The sequence below is a fragment of the Delphinus delphis genome, chromosome 10 (genome assembly GCF_949987515.2).
Source record: "Delphinus delphis chromosome 10, mDelDel1.2, whole genome shotgun sequence".
Classification (NCBI taxonomy): Eukaryota; Metazoa; Chordata; class Mammalia; order Artiodactyla; family Delphinidae; genus Delphinus; species Delphinus delphis.
Window position 1 is genome coordinate 97,861,931 of NC_082692.2, and position 12,969 is coordinate 97,874,899.

A 12,969-nucleotide genomic window follows, 5' to 3' on the forward strand; every position below is an offset into this window, starting at 1 on the left:
CAGCGGGTTTCCCCTTTGTTCTCACTCCTAATGCCACCCGGAGGCGATGGCCCCAGGGAGACAGAGAGGTGCCCTGAGGCCTTCAGAGCCCCGCTCCCTGAGGTTTGTCTGTGGGCCTGGGGGAGGAGGGAGGTGTGACTGAGAAGGAGGCTTGTTGGGCAGCTGTCGGGGCAGTTCTGAGCCTCTGCAAGGGGGCCAGCGTCCTGCCCCTGGTGGAGCTTCCATAGCAGGTGGGGGAGGCGGCGGGGCTCTGGGACCAGCCCCTGACTGTGCCGAGAAGAGCTGACTTTTCTTCTGCTTACCCTCCTGGGACACACCTACGCAGCCCCCAGACCCTTCAAAGATTCTTCTCAAGCCGGAAGTCATGAGCCGTCTGTGGCCACTCAGCCCCTCCCACTGGAAGAGCAGTTACTGTGAGCCGGGTGCCAGCACGCGCTCTACACACACTGAGTCATGTCTCCAGAACCCCCTGGAGCTGTTGCTCTTCCCATTGTGCCCACAGAGAAACTGAGGCTCGAGGAGTGACCTCCTTGAAGTCGCCCAGCAGAGCTGGCACCCAGCCAGATCTGTCTGACTCTGTGTGACCAGGGAAGGCACTTGGCTGACCTCCTTTCCCCACATACACTTGCTAGATTGCTAGCCTCTGAGCAGGGGATCAGCGTTCTGAATTATCTCCATATTGGCCATGCCTGGCAGATATATATGGTGCTCAGAAAACGTTGTTGAGGGGAATTGACCCACTGACCATCAAGTTTCTTACCAGCAGAAAACCTCAGAGATCTTCTGCCCTAACTTCCAAGGCAATGCGAGAATCGCATCCCCAACTCTGCTTGGTTACCTCTACTAACAGGGAACTCATCCCAGGGCTGGAGGTCTCAGCCAGGGAGGAAGCTCTTCCATTGTTGACTGTGACTGACCTCCCCACCCCTCCCCCGCCACCATGGATCCCCTCTGGGAGGCTGCTCCGGGACGAAATTTGAGCACTTTGCCTTGCCCCAGTCAGAATTATTTTCACGTGGAATTGAGTAGCATCGTCTGCATCCACCGTGTGGCTACCGTAGGTATTTTCCCACCTCAGCCAAAGACGAAGTGATGAATGAAATACCAGCTGTCTGAATCCATGGGACTCAGGAAGGAGCATTCCATCCCCTCTCTCAGTCCTTAGCGTTCCCACTAGGAAACTCCAGACAGTCCTTTCTTTTCCCTACCTCCAGGCCTTTGCTTATGCCACTTACCTCCAGCCTTCCAGGCCAGGACAAGTACCAAAAATCCATTGGAAGTGTGAATCTCCATGAGCATGGTGGTGTTCTCCTTCTTGCTTTTGTAAAGACTCTCTGCCCGGTGCATTTGACTTGAAGTTTGTTCGTAATGTGGGTAGGAGCTTAAATTCCGTGGTGTTACAGTGTCTTCCTAGGCTTTCAAGACTGTAGGATTGAAACACCCCAGCAGAAAACCCCAGGGAAAATGAGTCACAGCTGACCCCCAAACATATCCTTGCTATGTAGGTCTGCGGTGTACATCCCCGTCAGGTTTTAACTCGCTTACCAACTCTGACAGGTGGTGGACTTTCTCCACCATAGCTGGGGGCAAAAGGACTGTGTGATTGATTAGCAATGCCTGCCACGGGCAGGAATGATAGGTGGGATTGATCAGTAATGTCTGCCATGGACAGGAATAGGGATGGGATGTACATGCCATATATTTGTCATCTCATTGCATTCCAGTTTCCTTATTTTGAAGATTAGAAAACTGAGGCCAGGAGGAAAGAAAGAACTTTAGGGAAAACATAGGAACTTTCGGGACAACCTAGAATTGCAACCAGGTGTCCTGACCCTCTCAGTCTAACACACTGTCCACTTGGCCTGGTAGCTAGGATTCTGCATAAGCCTTGAATTCCCCATTCCTATGTGCTGGAGACTAAGCAGATGTGGCATTCAATACATATTTTTTGAGTGCTGACAATGTGCAAAGTGCTGGGGAATGCATCAGTGAAAAAACAGAACTTCCTGCGCTCCTGGCACTTCTATTCTAGTTGGGGGGAGACAGACAAAAATCAACGAACATAATGATGTCATTAAATGTATTGACTTGTCTGTCTCCGGGCAGACGCAGAGGCAGCTGCCTTCACCAACCATGGCTGCTTGCTGTTTTGTGTTCCTCTTGAGGAAGTCCCTTCTCTAGGCTGGAGTACACACCACTGCTTGGCTCTCCCAGGGCCTGGAGCCTCCTTGTGTGCCCTTTCTTTCCCTGGCTCTCTGCCTCTGTACCAGCTCCATGGTTCTTAGGAGAGAAGTGATTAAGGTGGGAGATGACAAGGTTTCATTTCCATCTCAGTGCTTGCTCGGATGACACAGGAGAACGCACCTGCTTGGGGCTCGGTTTGGCCCAGAAGACCCTGGCCTTGTGTTCCCAGCAACGGCAGCTGGGTTCTGCAGCCCCACCGCTGATGCCAGCTCAGACTCCCCTGCCTCACTGGTTCTCCCAGAGGAAGAGGTGGGACCACTGCCCAGGGGTCATTTAGTAATACGTCGGGGAGTAATTCTGGTTTCCTCTATGACGGGGGCACCTCTGGCATTTAGAGAGTGGGACTGGGTGATGCTAAACCTCCTACAACGAACAGGACCGTCCTGCACAATGAATGTCCTGTCCAGAAGGCCAGTTGCACCCTCTTAGAGGAACACTTTAGGGGGAAGACCTTGCCCTAAAATGTAGCCCCCAAGGCCGTGTGGACAGTCCCGGGAACAGCGCAGGACCAAGAACGTACTGTCTCCAGGCCTTGCTCATGCCCTCCATTGCTCCAAACCTCCTCTCTTTAGCCCTTTAGTAAAATGGGGCTCCACTGTCTCATGCGATGGTTTAAGGGGTAGACGCGCATGGCCCCAGGATCCTATCACATAAGGCAGGGAGGTCACTGCCATCAGCCCAGTGCCAGCAACTGCCCGTCCACTCCCTCCACACTCTGTGACCAGGACACAGCTGTCCAGCCTCCGGGCAAAGGCCCAGCACCGTGACCCCGCTCCCTGCTCCACACAAAGGGGCCACCGGGGTCAGCCGACACACCCAGGCTCCCCTCACCGCCCACGGTGCTACCCTTCAGCCCAGTGACACTTTGCTGGCAGGGCCTCTGGGCAAGGCTGGCTGCCCGGGGAAGGGCTGGCACCAGAGCCAGAGGCTGCAGAACATATTTCCAGTGGAGCTTGCAGGCCAAGAGCTTCTGCCCCTTCCCACCACTGTTCCCGCTGGCCCTGCCCGGCTGCCCGGCACATTAGCATTTAAATATATCCAGAATCGGCTCCCCCAAAGCCCTCTCCCCTCCCTGAATGCACCAGGGAGGGAGCACTTGAATCCTCCTGCCTCGACTCCCTTCCTCATAATGGCCATACTGCATTCATCAGTGTCTGTATGTGGCATTAGCTGAGCGGAGAAGAGAGGGCGCCTAGCAACCCAGAGGGGGCTGCGAAAGAGGTGGGAAGGAAGTGATATTCATGTAATCATTCACTTCTACAAAAGCCGTTGTCAGGTACACACTGGAAACACAGCTGTTGTATTATTCTCCTAACCTACTTTTAATCTTCTGAGACTATTTCCCAATACAAATGACCAAAAGAAAGAGCTTAATTCAGCTATTTTCTGCCGGGCCATATACGTTATGTTTTCACCTCAGTGGAAGGCTCTGCTTACAAAAGTGGTGTTGTGTGTGCGTTTCTGTGTCTGTGTGTGGCTGTCTGTCTGAAAAGAAAATGTTAAAGAAAGAGAAGGCTGTGGGTCATGAGCCCAGGACGGCCACCAAGCCCTGTCCTGGCTACTTGGATCCGAGAGCCAGACGCCGCGTGTGCTGTTGGGTCTGGAGGTTTTAGCATCTTCTTGGCAGGGCAAGGAGCACAGGAGCAGTGGGGTGCTGGCTTCCTCCGCCCCTCCCTGTTGTACCCTAGCTCACGGCCCTAAGGGCAGGTGACTCTGCTTTAGTGATGGACGGTGGCCGCATTTGGTACTGCTCAGAAATCTGATTAGCTCACCTGGTAGGGAGGGGGCTGGGATGGTGGGAAAGACCTGGGAGCCTGTTTTCATAACATGTACAGTGGAGAAGCTACCGTACATGCTGTGTATAGCATTAGCCACATGAGGAGTGGAAAAGCATTAGCCACCAAAAGGAAGCAGATTAAGGGAGCTGTGCCAGGTACCCCGTTACGTACTTTACGTTCATTGTATCTTTCTTTTGTGAACAAGGAAGTTGGGGCTCAGAGAAGTGAAGTAACTTGCCCAGAGTTGCACAGCAGGTAAATGGCAGTGCAGGGCTCCAGCCTGGGTCTACCTGACCCTGAAGCTCATGCCCTTTCCATTAAGCCCCAGAGAGGTGCGGAACCAGGCACCGGGGAAAAGCCCAGGTTTGATTTAGTCCCCTTCACATGATGCTCCAGTGCCTTCTCCCCAAGGCGGGCCAGGTTCCAGAGGTTTTGTCCCTAAGCCCAAGGGGACTCCTCACACAGTGGCCAGTGCGTACATCTCTCCAAAGCTAAATAGACAACAAACTCCCCCTCTCTGGGTGTTAGTTTTTTATCCATAAAAGGGAGATAATAATTGCACTGATCTCAACAGTGAGTCTAATATTTGTGAAGTGTGTAGAACAGCCCCTGCTGTGTCATCGGTGCTTCCAAAGGTGAGCAGGTGCTCTGATGACTGGCTCCTCTCACTGGTGCTTTCCTGGCAGGATGGGTTAACGCTGCGTTTGTCAGGGACCTCAGAGCATCAGTGCAGCAAACGCCATCTCCTCCAGGGCACAGGGACAGATGGACCAGGCCCACCTGCTGGCGCCAGCTTTGATCCCTGGCAGAGTTGCTGCCCTTCTGCTCTGACTGGCGGCTCTTTGTCGACATGAAAGCACATTTCTGGGGGATCTTTTTTCTGTAGCCCGTGCTGCCTTAAGACACTGCAGCAGGTCACATCTGCAACTGCCCCTTCACAGAGCAGGGCCCCGGCCCCGCTGCCCCACGCCCCTGCCTCTCACCATCCGCCCACTTGCTCGTCTCCACCAGATGCCGTGTTCCAGCCTATCTGCCCGTGTTTGTGGCCTGTCTCTCCTGCTAGAAGGTAGTAAGCTCCCTGAGGGCAGGAGCTCCTGGAACTTCGCCTGGCACATAGTGGACACTTGGTGCTTGTGCACTGTGGGGAGAAAAGGGAAAAGAGGCTTTTTTCTTCTCCTCCAGATTTGTGAAGACCGGTAGATCCTGAGAAGGGATTAACATTGACTAAGTGCCTGCTGTTGGAGCTCACGGCTGGGTTTCTGAGCACTTCCTCGGTGCTCTCCAAGAGCTGGGCTCTGTGCTGAGTATTTGTTTCACACACATCATCTTATTTAATCTTCTGTGCGCAAGAGGAGGGAGGGGCTCACCACTATGCACACTGACCCTCTCCCAGGTCTCCCCTATCAGGGTAGTCTCTTCTCTCCAAGGGGTGAGAGAAAGACATGACGCTTTTGCCCTCAAGCTTCTAGGAGATTAGACATTCTACATATGAGGTCAAAGGGGGAAGAGGGAGAGAGGACGGGGCGTTTTCCGTGTCCCCCCCGCCAACAGCTGTCTCTAACCTGGGCGTGATGACGCCCACCCCAGGACAGTCACAGGATGTAGGACGATGCCTTGTACACTCTAAAGTGCTGTCCGTGTGGACAGGGGCGCGGGTACTAAGCGTCCATCTTGCCAGTGTAGCTCCTGAGCTTGGTAGGGAAGAGTGTGTCCTGGTCCGTCCGTCCTTCCTTGCTTCTCCCGGCTGGGCCCCACCGATCCAGTTGGGAAGGAGGGTTACACCCTGATCCACTGCTTTCTGCACCTGCCGTGCACCAGGGCTCATCGGAACAAGTTGGTCTGAAAGAGGTGAAGTCGCCCCAGAGCTAGGAGGGCGGGACCACTTCTCTTCCAAAGGGGCTCTGCTCCCTGGTTCCCATGCAGATCTGTCCTCCAAACCTCTGAATGTGGACGGCCCCTGCCATGCAGCCAGAACGCCCCCCATTCATTGCTGCAGAACATGGGGAGCGATCCGTTTCTCAGCTACTGACCCAGCTTCCTTAGGGTTTGTTCTGTGGAGACTGTTTTCTCTTCAAATTCTCTTGAGAACTAGGAAGGCCTTTCTCCACTGAGCTGCCCCCTTTGTGGCGTCCTGGGAGATGCTGGTCAGTGGGGCTCAGTTGCCTGGTCTTCCTTTCATGGAGGTGGGGTTGTTTTTGTCTTGTTGACCTCACAGCCACAGAGCTGTTTAAACCCCTGCCGAGAGTCCAGGCCTGCGCAGTGCACCAGGAGGCCCCAGCTTCTCTCTTTAAAATGTGGAGCCAGAACGCCTGGGGTTCAAACCTGACTCTGTCCCTTGTTAGCTGTTTGACCGTCTATGGATCGCTTCCTCTTCTCTAAAGAGTACTCTAAAGTACTGCCTAGTGAGATGGTTGTGTCAGTTATGAGATTGTTCCATGAAAGCCTTGCGTACACGGTAGGTTTTCAACAAATGGTGACTCAAGATTCCCACTTCCTAAGGCATCACCAAACTGGTAGAAGGTTCATGAATGTCCTGTTGGCCTGTTTTATTAGCCTCTCTTTGCAAATCATTCTGTCAAATCATTCCAGTGGCCACCATGATCTAGTCTGATCTCTGGGTGTTTGTGGAATTCCTAGTTGAAGAAAGAAATTGCCTTAGATGAAAAAGACTTGGGCTAATGCCTGTAGCAGAGGCAATGCTTTCTGTTCACTAAACATCTATTTTTTCTCTTCCTGAGTGAAATGGGAAGAGACTTTCCCAGACTTCCTTGTCTTTAAGTTGGGATCACGGGACTTGGTTCTGGTCAGTGGTGTGTGGGCAGGGTGGTATTAGTAATTACAAGTCTGGTTCTAAAAACTTCCCAAACATGGGACTTCCCTGGTGGCGCAGTGGTTAAGAATCCGCCTGCCAATGCAGGGAACATGGGTTTGAGCCCTGGTCTGGGAAGATCCCCCATGCTGTGGAGCAACTAAGCCCGTGCGCCACAACTACTGAGCCTGCGCTCTAGAGCCTGCGAGCCACAACTACTGAAGCCCACGTGCCACAACTACTGAAGCCCACGTGCCTAGAGCCGGTGCTCCACAACAAGAGAAACCCCTGCAATGAGAAGCCCGCGCACTGCAACGAAGAGTAGCCCCCTCTCGCCACAACTAGAGAAAACCCGCGCGCAGCAGTGAAGACCCAACGCAGCAAAAAATTAATGAATTAATTAAAAAAAAAAAAAAAAACCCACCTTCCCAAACAAAGCTCTCGTAGTCTGTTCCTCTGCGTCAGAGGCTGTGCTGACCTGGGGGTATCATGATGAGGTAGGAGGGCTTGCTCGCTGTCATTGGGTGGAAGAGAGCCAGCCCCTGCACAGTCTGCCATGTGCTTTGTGTAGGCGGGAAATAAACTTCCATTGTGCTAAGCCATTGAGGCTCGGGGGGGTTATTGTTTATTTCAGCGTAGCCTGAACACATACAGCTCCCCCAGTGAGTTCATTCGTTTCTTCCTAAACAAAGGTTGTAGGGAGGCTAACAGTTGGAACCCTGTGGCATTTTCGCAGCCACAGGTGTGTTCAAGAACATAGACGTGCATCAGGTATGCCTGTCTGCTGAGGAGTCCGATGGTGTAGAGTCCCCGTGAAGACATGTCATGCTTCTTTGTGAGACTTTTTCAAGAAATCGAATCCTGAAGCTTCGCGGGCTCTGCAGGCCCAGTAAGCATGTATCTCAGCAGAAAAGTTGAATCAACACTGGTTTATCAAATGTGGAAAATAGAAAAGGCCAGTGGACAGAGCTTTGGATCTGGAGTCAAGGAGATGATAAGTTAGTACTAAAATCCTGATGACTTGCAAATCTGTGTCTCAAGCCCAGACTGCAATATTTAGCCCTAAACTTTCTGCCTATCTCCTGAACAGCTCACCTGATGCCTTGTCTAGACTATACTCGTACCCTTTTCCCCACATTGTACCTCGAACCTCCCTTTAAAAAACTGGCTCATCCTCTAGTGTTACACCCCCACCCACCACATCCCTCAGTTCTGGGGATCCGTCTCTCACCCCCAGTCAAGACCAGTCTTCTTTAATCTGCCCTCTGAAAATGTCTTGAGAACCAAGGAGACAAGATGGCAACAGAAAAAAATTTTTTTTTAATTTTCCAGAATCTCCACACCTAAACAGAGAAACTAGGATAGTAAACCAAAAAGCATATGGATGGTACCTTCAGCATAACTAGGCGGCTCCATGAACCACAAAAGGTGAACAGGTCAGATACCAACAGCAGTAACATCTGCATGGTATCCACTCTATGGGATGAGATGAAGATGAAGAGGTAGAGGAAGAGGAAGGCAAAGGGATACAGAAGGCTGAGAGACAGGAAACCCATAAATCTCTAACATGTATTCACCCATAGAAGGAGAGGGCACTGGGAATAGAAGGTTGGTGCACCCATCTGAGAATGTCAGCTGAAACTAGGAGGGATGTGTTCAGGCTGCAAGTCACAGGTGAGTGTGAGAGGACTGTAGGAAGTTCAGGCAGGGGTCTGGGACCTGGGAACTCTACAGACTGACCAGCTGAGGCTCTGTGGTCAGACAGGACCCCCACATTGAGGAGAAACCACTGAAAACAGAATCCAAATTGAGCAGGACAAAGACAGTAGAGGAAACAAAGAGAAATTCTGGATAAGAGTGGAGAACAGTAATTGCAGAAAGTACTCTCTGCGTGGCTATAGTTTTAAAGACTTTTTGGTACTGTCGGAAGAGGCAACGCTAGACCTTTGAGGCCAGAAAATCTACACAAGAAAACCTCCTACTAAGAGTACCAAAAAAAAAAAAAAAAAGCATGTCACCTACATGTGAGCACCAGAAAAGGATTGCGATCAAGTCTCATACAAAGCTATTATAAGAAAAAGAATTAGGAGCAGAATAGTGTTCCTACAGATAATGGACACATTCCACAAAGACCCAGCAACTTAATATTTCACAACAAGCTAAAAGAAATGAAGAAACAATAGATGCTATGAAACACTAGCATAAATGAAATTGTTAGGCAAAAAGAATATTTGAAAGGAGAGCTGACAGGAAGGACAGCTTATGAAAGAAAAAACAAATGAAGAAAGTTTTTAAAGAATGTAAGAAAAAGTGATAGGTATAGAAATAAAGAAGATCCAACATACAAACAAGTCCCCAGAGGAGAAATCCAAAGTGATGGAAGAGAACACATACTAAAAACAATTATTCAGGAAATTTTTCCCCCTGAAATAAAAGAGGAGACTCGAATTGGCATCTTGAAGAAGTATATCACAAGCCTGGGAAAAATAACCCAGAATAATCAACATTAAGACATGTTTTTATTAGAATAATATTAGAATTATTGGACTTCCAAGAGAAAGCAACAAACCTGTTGATAATTCAGACAAAAAGAGTAAATGCTTTTATAAGGGGAAACAAATTAGAGTGGCGTCAGACTTTTCTACCCCATCACTTTGTGCCAGGAGACACCTAAGCAACATCAAAGTACTCAGGAAGAGAAAAAGAGAACCAAGGATTTTATATGCAGCCAAACCAACTTTCAGTTACAAGAGCCACAGATCAACTGTTAGGAACATGAAAGAACCCAGGAAATATATTTCCCATAAGCCTTTCCAGAGGAATTTACTAGAGAACAAGCTACAACAAAACTGACTGGAGAGGTATTAAGATAATGGCTGGGGGTGAGCATTAAATTTATAGTCACCTGTAGAACTCACACTAAATAATGGCAAAAGGGGGACAGTATAATATGAAATGGCTGTATGTTCTGATAATGCAGATACAGTACAAGTATTAAAAATTGGGAGAGAAGGGAGTGTGTATATGAAAAGTAAAGTAAATTCACATAATGCCTTTCGGTATTAACTGGAAACAAATGAATATTTCTTCAAATTAGATTCTAGAGGAAAGGGAAGAAAGAAAGAGAAGATGTGGCTAATTTCAATATTCCTCATAGTAGGGAGCCAACAGGGGGAGGGCTAAGGGTATTGTATAAAGGTGTTGATTTAATGGTAATCATCTGAATAAAAATGACAGCCTTTTCCCTACAGAGGTAGGGGAGCAAGAAAAAAAAATCATTGAGAATACATTCCTCCCTCACGTGAACCTCCATACCCAATGTGTCCTCTTTCATCACTTCTCTATTCTTTAAAGGTGTGCCTCCTCCAGACAGCCTTCTCTGATTTCCCTAGCACATGTTAATCTTTCCCCTCCTCTACCACTCCCAGGTACTGGGTATCTTGTTCTCTGAATGTTTCATTTTATCTCACCTGCAGACAGAGATGGAGTGCTATAAATAATTGTACAGTACCTCTTTCAGAGCCTGGCACAGGGTTCTGCATACAGAAGGCACTCAATAAATGCTGGGTCATTGGTAATTCAGGATTGATTGAAGAATTTGGGCTTAGAGCTCCTAGGTTTTTCTAAGATCTTAATGTTGCTGTTAGTCAGAATTCTTTCTGCTTGAAGTGACAGCAGTCCCATTCAAACTGACTTAAGAAAAAGAGGAATTATAGGCCTCTGAAACTGAAATACTCTCAGGTAGGCCTGATTTCAGGTGTGGCTGGATCCAGGGACTTGAGTCATATCTCCAATATTAGTCTTTCTTTGCTCTAAACTCTGCTTTCCTCTGCATTGGCTTTATTCTCAGGCAGGCTCTTCACTCATGGTCAGCGATGACCCCCAGCAGTTACAAGCTTAATATCTGTAAGAGAAAAGAATGTGTCCCATTTGCAGTAGCTCCACTAAAAGTCCCAGGATTGAGTTTCATTGGCTTGGTTTGCATCATATGCTCATCCCCGAACCAGTCACTGTGGCCAAGAGAAATGCTTTGATTGGCCTGGGTGGGGAGGAGGTGGCTTTTCAAAGTAAAATTGGGGTGCTGTTACCTGAAAAGGGGAGATGGGTGCCGGGTGGGCAAAAACAGCAGATGCCTGTTTTAGTGCTGGGTGCGATGAGCAAACTGCAAGAAAAATCCCCTGCGGGTGGAAAGCGTGGTTTGAGGCCCCATCTTTGGGACGTGTGGGTGGAAAGCTCTCTTGGGTGTTTTTGAACTCACGGAGGGGTTTATGTACCATGTGGGGAGGGTGGGGCCATTCGCCATGGGGCCCCGTTGTGATGAAGCCCCCAGGTTTCCCACGGGTCTGGAGGCTTCCCTCACTCTGGTCTGTGCACTCCGTGAAGGTTCTGGGGAGAGGGACACCCCGTTTGCCGAGGCTCTAGGAACCACACGTGTTCGAGTGCTGAGCGTCCCAGCACCTTGCTGCTGGGATCTGGCCTTGCTTTCTGGGTTAGGAGCTGCCCTGTGTTTTGCTTCTCCATATGGTTTACTGGCCTTACCGAGGAGAAAAGGGGGTGCACTGAGGTGGCAAATGGAGAGACTGAGGCACAGCAGGAGGACTTTAAAATACATCCATTTCTCTCCCAAATCTTCAACATTGTTTTTTTTTTGCATTGGGCCCTTCCTGTCAACATTTAAGCATCCTCAAGTTTCTGCTATTTTTAAAAAATCCTCCCTAAATTATTTTCTCTCACACAACCACCCTGTCTCCCAACTCCCCTTTCTTGAAAAAGTTTTTTAATATTCCCTCTTCCCATCTCCTCCTCGCCGTGTCTCAGCCCGCTCTGATCTGCTGGCACCCCCTCCACACACACACATACACACACTTCATGAAAGAGCTTTCCCTGCGTTCCTCATTTAGCGCTGAGACACTGAACCCGAAGGCTCTTTGTTAGAGGAAGACAATGTACCACTTTTTAGGTTGAAAAGCAGCACTGTGATCTTCACTTCTAATAAATGTTTCTTGAATGATTTAACAAGCAAGCAAACCCAGGGTAGAGTGACCTGTACTGTGTAATCAAATCCCCAAGAGAGAGGAAGTTGAGAAAATTTGCCTGGAAAAGGCTGTGTTCCAGAGGGTTCTTCAGATCTGTAAAGTGCTGCCACAGGGGAGAGGGAGGTGTGGCCCCAGAGCCAGGGAAACAGGAAGGGAGATTTTCTCTCATTTTAAGAAATGCTCTAATGGTCAGAGTTCTCTTAAGAAAAAGAAAGGGGCTGTGTCAAAAGGCAGTGAGCTCCACATCACTGGTGGTAGTCAAGCAGAGACCATTCTGTCAAAAGTACTCAGAAGAGAGTCCTGTGTTGGGTGGGGGGTTACACCAGATGTTTTTTTGGGGTTTTTTTTTCGGTACGCAGCCTCTCACTGTTGTGGCCTCTCTTGTTGCGGAGCACAGGCTCCGGACGCGCAGGCTCAGCGGCCATGGCTCACGGGCCCAGCCGCTCCATGGCATGTGGGATCCTCCCGGACCGGGGCACGAACCCATGTCCCCTGCATTGGCAGGCGGACTCTCAACCACTGCGCCACCAGGGAAGCCCTACACTAGAGGTTTTTTGAAATTCTGGGGTTGGTTACATGTGTTTCTTTAGCGGTGTGTCTCCTTGGACTTGCGTCTGCCGCTCCCAGCTGTGTGGTCTTGAGCAAGTTGCCCCGTTCTCTAGATGGCAGCTGCTTCTCAAGCTTCAGTCTCATCAGCTGCATTTGGGTTTTAGCTGTGGATTTTCCTTGGTAGCTTCTAGGAGCAGCGCTCAGAGAGAGTCCAGGGGGGTGTTAGAGAAGCCACCATAATTCCTGTTGTGCGTGTCAGGGCTTCCACGGCAGGTTTTGTTGGAGGCAAGCTTGGAGACTAAGAAAGTAGTTTCCACGTGTATCACATAGGAAGCCCAAATGCACCTCTTTGGAAAGGTGGTAAAGATTTGGTGGGAGGGCCTCCCGCATCTCATTTCCCTGTCCTCTGGCCGAGCACATGGGGCAGAGTGAGAGAAGTCTCCAGACCTGGAGGAAAAATGGGGTTTCATTGTAATTGGGCCCCATGGTGAATGGTCCCCTGGTATATATACATGGTAAGTAAGCTCTGTGAGTTCAAAAATACCCGAGAGAG

At 49.7% G+C, this 12,969-nt stretch overlaps 1 protein-coding gene across 1 annotated transcript in view; it reads left to right on the forward strand.

The window, feature by feature from the left end:
* SLC6A11 (solute carrier family 6 member 11) overlaps window positions 1-12,969 on the forward strand; it is a 121,907-nt gene that overhangs the window by 76,577 nt on the left and 32,361 nt on the right. The window lies entirely within an intron of this gene.